The 8,377-nt window shown below is 27.3% G+C and overlaps 1 protein-coding gene and 1 long non-coding RNA gene across 2 annotated transcripts in view; one reads left to right on the top strand and one right to left on the bottom strand.

The window, feature by feature from the left end:
• The window catches only part of LOC106682189 (uncharacterized), a 704,551-nt gene that overhangs the window by 503,443 nt on the left and 192,731 nt on the right, over positions 1–8,377 (bottom strand). The window contains exon 4 of the long non-coding RNA XR_010843124.1: positions 7,462–7,503. This is a non-coding gene — a long non-coding RNA (uncharacterized lncRNA). The remainder of the gene's footprint in view (positions 1–7,461; positions 7,504–8,377) is intronic.
• The window catches only part of sr (stripe), a 99,426-nt gene that overhangs the window by 82,860 nt on the left and 8,189 nt on the right, over positions 1–8,377 (top strand). The gene's annotated exons all lie outside the window — the stretch shown is intronic.

The following is an 8,377-nucleotide window of genomic DNA, read 5'->3' as shown; positions in this document are numbered from 1 at the left end:
TATTTTAATTTAAGAAACAAAATAGATAAATATTAGGATCTGTATTTGACCTGTCACCTGCAAGGTAAAGCAAATCACAAATAAAATATTTTTTTCAAAGTCTTTAACGTTTTGCCAGCACAAAAATTAAAATATATACAAACAAAAGAATAGACAAGATGAACATAATCAAACTATATGTATGAAAAATAAATAAATAAAATAATATAATGATAAAATAATATATACAACATTTACACAATCGACCTGAGGATCCTGAGCCCACTCTATCCCTCACGTGTGAGGAGTAGAGCAGAGCTCAAAAGATCCCAGCGCATCCTTCTCGCCGCATTACTGGTAATGAGCTAGCGTATAAATCTACCATGAAAAAACGATGTAGAAAAAAAAACACGCATTAAAAAATTAATAAATAAAGCTTAAATATTGTTTCAAGTCAAGCCAATTCTCGTATTCCAACTAAAGTTGACTGTTGCATGATGGGTCGTTGCAGTTCGGGTCGGTATGCAAAAGACTTAGTTGGTAATAAATAATCTTATAAACATAATTATCTAGTTTTAACAAACTGCTGTTATATTCAAGTAAATGTAAAACAAATTTAAAAATTCAATTTTATGAAAATAAAATATATTTAGTTTTATAAAACATTTTACAACCAACTATGACAAATAAAATTTTAAAAAACTTGAGAAGTAAAAATGTTGGAGGATATTTTTCAAGTCAGGAAAGAGGGGGAGGCGCCAAAGACGCCAACCTTGACATTTACATTTTATTCTTCCCATTTCCTGACAAAACGTTCGCATTTCACTCCAAACATTTCGCATTAGGTGGAGCGTTGTTATCATTAAGAGCTCTCGGAGACCAACCCTCGGAAGACAAACAACTCCTCAGGAGAACTGTAATATTTTCGAACTGTGAGGGCGGTGTTGGTAAACAGCTATGGTACCAGAATAGTCTCGTGAAGTCGGGCCAATTCCCGACTCAGTTGATAATGTGTCGTCGGCAAAATTGGTGCAGTTTTCCAGGATGAGACTGATACTTATTATATTCTATGACGGTATTAATGCGATAATAGAATCAATAGGGAATGTTCAAGAAGAAAGAAAGGACAGAAACAAGCAAGGCATAGGAACAGAGAGGCAACTTCTTCTGAAACCAAAGAAGCCTCCAAATCTTCTGGTTCAATTTTTTCGTTCTTTTTTAGAAATATTTCTGAGAATTCAAAAAGTTATGCAATTAACTATAATTATTTTTAAAAAGTGAAATAAAAAAAACTTAGGGATTTTGGAGCTTGCGTAAGGACATGTCTTGAAAAAAGTGTCATATCTCAACACCTACATGACTATTTTTGCGAAAAATCTGGAGCTTACTTAAAAAAAAAATAAATAAAATGGATTCCATTAACTATCATAGTATTAATTTTCATTTTTAGCTCATTAAGCTGAACAATTAAATCCAGAATAAAATCCTTAATCTTTAATTTTCCTGTCATTTATCACGCGTCCACAATTTTTTAATACCTTTCTGCCAATTGAAAAACAAATTTTAGGATAATATTTATTTAAATTACTCTAGTATTGAGATCTGCGCTACAACTAGTATCTTTAAAATCATCGCTTTCACTTATTCGTAACTGTTTAGTTTACGTCTTTTATTTTGATAATTTATTATAAATCCCATTAAATCACCTTTACTCTTCGTCGTAAACCTGCCGAACAGATCCGCTACCTTGGATTACATCTGGATAAAAGACTAACCTAGAATCCTCACACAAGACCGAAAAGACAGGTAACTGCACGTCGATTTCGACTATTACAGCACTTATTAGACAAGCGGTTTTAACTTCCAATTCATTACAAAAGACTGATCTACATGACTGTAACAAGGTCAATCTGGATATACGGAGTTGGGCTTTGGGGCTCCACTAAAACTTCGAATTCCTCTCATATCCAATCAATTCTTACAATCCAAAATACTTTGTGAAATCCTCAATGCTCCTCACTTTGTCACAAATAAAATTATACAAGGCTTTAATCTTCTATATGTAACCGATCTAGCCCGAATTAGATATCATTCCTACCATAATAAACTCCCTAACCACCCAAAACTACTAGTTTCTAACCTTGCTTCTTCTTTCATTCTTGACAATCCTCTGAAGCGCTTGAAAAGAAGATGGTCACGAGACCTGCTAATATAAAAACGTCATTAGAGTGCTACCACTGGGTAGTTTCTCTAAACGCCTGTTTCACTCCATAATAACTTACATCAAATTTACTAAATGTATGATTATGTACAGATGTAAATTTCAATAAAGATAAAAAAAATTGTTTATTATAATATGAAACTAAAAAAAAAGATCAGTTTGCGATTTGCAAATTATATTTAAAAATAAAAAAATACATAACTTATAGATTATATTTTATATAAACTAGAGTACAAAATGAACAATGGATTATTACCAATATATATTTTGAATTTCGGTCACAAATCATACAAAACGTTACAGCTAAATAACTATTCCAAGATTTTTATGCAAAAACATTTCAGAAAAAGAAAAACGCAAGATAAAACAATAATGTAATAAGGAACTTTTTAGTAATATATAATTAATTAACATAAAAAGTTGAAGTAGAAGGCTAATAAATCAAGAAGACCTAGAAAAGCAACAAAAAAATATTCATAAATTGCGTTAGAATAAGAAAACTACTTAATAAAATATAAATCGATATAATTTGAAAATTATTTTTCAACTTAAACCTTCATCGGGCACTAAAAAAAAATTTCCAAAATTATCACTGAAACATAACCGCATATTTTTAGTATGTACGAGACATAATCACGACCAAATTTATCATTTTTATAGAACAAAAAATTAATTTTTCAGATCGTTCCTTTTTAATTGTGTGACCCGATTTGCCATTAAATATAAATTGCAGTGGTAGAATGCGATTGGCAAGTGTTAAGATGAGCCTTGGCGAACGGACCTGGCACAAGATAATATCAAACCGCATTGGTCTTACTTTGTATTCGAGACAATAAATCTTAGTAATATTTGATTTTATTTATTTACTTTTTTTATACGGGGGAGTTATAGAGGGGGTTAGACTAGTTAGTTAAATAACGGACAAAATCTAATTATAATAAGAAGAATTTTAATTAAAAAAAAATAAAACTATACTAACTAAAATAAAGGTTAAAAAAAAATGATGTAAGTATTAAATACACAACGATAATAAAATAATACCCTTCAATAATTAACTAAAAATACAATCCCTAAAAATGATTTTAGATAGAATATATATGTTTCTAAAATATTTTTAATTTATTTATCGACATATATTATTATCTGGTGACATATCGAGGGGGTTAGCATAGTAAATACAATAACAAAAAAAATTATGGAAAAGATACAAAAAATAAAATAAAATTAGTAAGGAAAAGAAAAATAGAAAAGTTTAGTCTACAAAACAAAATGCATGCTAAAATATATCTAAAAAGAAAAAAAAAAAAAGGTGTGAATTTCTAATATACAAAGATAATAAATTAAAACTATTTAAAATATAACTGAAAATACAATCTATAAATATTTATACAAATTAAAGAACAAAGAAAATATAATAAATACAAAAGAAAAATAACCTGCCAATAATTACTAATAATCACCATATTTTGTAACAGAAAAAAATTACAAAACAACTGCAAATTTATTGATGAATCAAAAATAAATTGAAATATTCTAAAAAATACTGACCAGGGTTAATTGCTAATAAATCAAAATAATTTTTTTATAAAATCATAATAAATACAAAAGTGAGTCAACGAGACTATTAGTTGTCAATTATACTAATAGTTTCCTTACTTTAAGAAGATTCTTTAAAAAAAAAAAAAAGAACTAAGAAAAAAAAGAAATATCATTTGCATTATTATCGATGGCCTGACTCCGAAAAACTGAATAAATTTACAAATTGCTACCATACATCGTCAAATATTATACATAATTGTATGAATATTTTTTCCTCAGTGAAATGATAGTTAGACAAATTGGAGTTCTATGAATTTAATTGTCAAGTTGATTCAAACTACAAAGCTTATAAGATTAACTGACATCAAATTGGAATTCTATCCTGGTAAATGCTGGAGTTTTTTTCCATTAGCTAGGCGTACTTGGGCTAATATTTCTAAAATAAAAAAAAAAACTAACAGAAAATTAAATTGTCAATTAATTATAACTAATTAAACTAATTAGCAACCTAGAAAAAATAACTACTGCCAAATTGAAATTTATTTCTAACCAGATAAATGCTGGAGTTTTTTTCCATTATCAAGCAGTTTGGACCAACCTACTTGAACCAATTTTTCTAATATTTAAAAAAAAAAGTAATCTTTCAATAAACAGCTTATTAGCATAACTTGTAATTAACAAAATAAAATAAAAAATTAAATGTAGAAAAATTGAAATTTATTTCAATCCAGATAAATGCTGGTGTTTTACCTATTACTAACCAATTTGGACTAATGTTTCTGAAATATAACAAAATAAATATAGAAAATAAACTGTCAATCAATTAAAAATAATTGACATAATTTATAATTAACAAAATGGAAAAAAAAATTAACTGCAGTCAAGTTTGAATCCATTTCATTCCAAATAAATGTTAAAAAAAATTTTCATTAGCTAGTCGTACTTCGACTATTAATATTTATTCATTGATGTGAGATTTAAATTTATTTATTAGAGGGGGGAGAGAGGGAGAGAGAGAGGGGGGGAGAGAGAGAGAGAAAGAGAGAGAGGGAGAGGGAGAGCAAAATGAGTCTTTTTTTTTTTTAAATTCGAAAAAAATTATATCAAAACATCCTTGTATTTAAAAATTATTCTTGTTTCTGTTGATGTGTTGGTACCCTAAAAATAAAACAAGAAATATATTGTAGTAATAATTTCCATATACTTATTTTTCTTCTTAAACGATACTTGCTGATAATAGTTTCTCACCAGATTGAGTACCGGATAATATTTGTTGCTCATAATCGTGTCTACCTATTTTTGTTTGGTTTTTTAGTGAGAAAGAATATAAATTATAAAACAATACTCTTAGTTAACATTTATTGTTTATTATTGAAAATTTAACTTTCTAGTAAACATAAATGAATGTTCGATTGTTGAATGAATGAATGAACCGATAAACATAAGATAAATTTATGTAATTTCCGAGTATCCGATACATATCATATAATTTTCGACTTTATTACTAATTCTCATCAATCATTATTATGAATGGACCGTTGTTTGCTGTGAATGAGTAATCTTGATTAACAGTCTACACCTAGGCCTTGCTTATCGCATACGCCGCCCACTTGTCTGTCTGGATCATGTCCTTATCATTCTCAAAGGTTCGGGGATTTCTGAACCTATCTTAATCTGTTTTGAATCTCGTTTGAGTGAAAGAGTTTGTTAAAAATTTTATTTTTATTTGCAAGAAACAATATAAAATATTTATCTTAAAGGAGATGGTCTCAGTTAAAAAAAAAATAGAAATTGCCCTCTCGATAAAATTTATTTTATTGAATTTGGAAAGAAACGGAATAAAACAATACACCTTCCCTAGCTAGATAAAAACTCCAACTGGAACTATGGAAGGTTCCTTGTATGGTTACATACTTGACCTTAGATTTGTTCTAAATCTCAGTTCATCGGCCGATTTACCGCCAGATTTGAAATTTAACTTTTCTGGTGCAACGGATAAATATTGAGTTTACTCGAGATTAAATAAATCTTAGTTTAAGCTGTGATGGTGCAATCTGGCGATAAAATTGATCCATATAGTTTTTAAATTTCTTTCTATTACAGGATATTATGCCCTAGTCGTTTCATAATGATATATTCTTATTTCAATTACTTTAACTATTTAACCATAAGTTAACTTGTTTATTGCATTCTTAAGTCAATGATTAAATAGTTGAAGTGATTCAAAATAAAGTATAACTGCTTATGAATCGCAAAAAAAAATTTAAAACATAGTTACATCAATTTAAAGAGTCTATTTCATAATGGTCTGAGGGCTGAAACGTTGGCGTACTTCGGGGAAATAAAATAAGTTAAGTGTCGTTGGGGTTGTCATGAAAAAATATAAGAGTTAGTTTATACAAGTGATTTAAGATAAATATTCGTCATATAATGTTATTAATTTTTCATTGAAAACTATATTATGAAAAAGCACTGATTCATTTCCATGAATCACGAAAAATATCATTGTATTGTTCTCATCTATAACTTTCTGAATTGTAACCTATAGTTTATCACCAGTATATTTCTCTATATCTAATAAGTACAAAATGGGAATTAAAAGGATTTTGAAAAAAAATCAATCAAAAAGTCTAATTATTTAAGAATGTAAAAAAAAACAAAAAAAAAAAAACATACTCATCACCAAATTATGTTGTAAGGTCATTTCTTGGTCCTTCTTTCCCGAAATTCCGGCCAGACAATTTAGCCAAACTGGAGATGATAGCGTTGGCTGATTGGAGGTAATATGTTAGACAACCATTAGACCCTAAACACTACCAATTCCATCTTGTTGACCGGGCGACAAAATAAAAAAAAACTTCTCGAGCAATCAGCAAGTTTCCATCCAATTTGAATTTGTTAAGTGTCCAGTAAATATTTAAAAAAATTAAACTAAAGTAAATTTCATTAAACTAAAATAAATATCATTAAACAAAACGAAATCGGGAAGTAAAATTGATATTAAATAATTTCAGAAAAAACTTACAAAATAATAATAATATCTGAAATGAATAAGGATAAATTATGTAAAATGGCCAAATGTAAAAATTTGAAACCATCACGAAGAAAGGAGATGGTAAATACAGTTCGGAGAATAGATATATCATAATAAACTTTACCATCGATGAAAAAAAAAATAAATGAATAAATAAAAAAGTCGTTACAGTGGAACAATGTAGGTTACTCATACTGAGAATATCTCCACAAAAAAATTGTCACAATTCAAAAAACAGAATTTTATAAAAACCAACATAAACATTTATATAAGTAATAACATAAATCATTTTAAAATAATACAAAACTGCTAGTAAATTTCAAGTAAAAGTTTATTGTAGTAAATACGTGTTTGAAGTTAAAAATAAGACACTAGTTATCTGTAATTTATTTATTATTAGATATTATATACCCTCTGTATATTTATGTATTTTATAAGTAAAGGATCTAAAAAAAAATCAATTCATTGAATAAAAATATAATAATAAATAAAATATTCGGAAAATATTATGTAATCTTCATTTCAATAAATTAATAAAAGCTTTAGTTACTTAAAGAACTGGAATCACCAATACAACCAATAGAGTTCAAAAAATATTAAAAAAATATAAATTAAAACTAATCAAATTAATCCATAGGATAATAATATTAATTTAATCTGATTAATTTCAAACAGTATTAATCCTTACCTGCAAGGGACTCCTGAGGAATCTTCTGCAAAGGAGGTAGACCTGAAAATAAAATAACAGTTAATCCCATTGCATGAATAATACGTTAATACAAATAAAACATCAATAATCAATAATTTATAAATAATTAACACAATTTAGTACTAATGTTAAAAATTAGTGTAAGAAGAAATGAATTCATCAAAAGTTAATTTATTTTCTGAGTTAATGTATGTCAATCGATTTAAAAATTGAATTATGTAAGTTTAATAAAAATATCATGAAAAGAAATATTTGCTCTCTGATAGAATAAGGAGAAGTATTAACATGAATTATACAGACAAAACATTAACTCAGATTAAACAAAACTTGAGCAGATATTTCGATATTATAACATATTTTTATATTTATCATATTTTTTTTCTTTTTTATAAATAAGTACAAGATACTGACCAATGAGTATGCTATTTAGAATTTATTTACAGTTAAGTTCTACTGCCCTCTTGTTCAATAGTTTGGGACCGAGAAAATAGATCCATAAATGATTTTCGAGCATTATGGAAGTCCATCCTGAGATCTTTTTTAGGTAATAAAAATAATAAAATTTTGGGGGGATCTTTTTATTGTAGAGTTGCAATTTTTTATTTATTTTTCATAGGGGAAAATCTTTATATGGATTAGAAATGTCTATAGAAGTACGAGTGCTTAGTTCTTGAGTAAAACGAAGATTCAGCCCAGTGTACGCTGGTCTGTTTGAAAAAAAAAACTGTATATAAATAAATATTTGAAACATTAAGAACAATACTCTCTATACAAGAATATAAACATATAGAATAAAATTATATTTTAATTTAAGAAACAAAATAGATAAATATTAGGATCTGTATTTGACCTGTCACCTGCAAGGTAAAGCAAATCACAAATAAAATATTTTTTT

Source organism: Halyomorpha halys, unplaced genomic scaffold (genome assembly GCF_000696795.3).
Source record: "Halyomorpha halys isolate HHAL.00 unplaced genomic scaffold, Hhal_1.1 Scaffold394.1, whole genome shotgun sequence".
NCBI lineage: Eukaryota > Metazoa > Arthropoda > Insecta > Hemiptera > Pentatomidae > Halyomorpha > Halyomorpha halys.
This window is presented reverse-complemented; position numbering and strand designations above follow the sequence as displayed.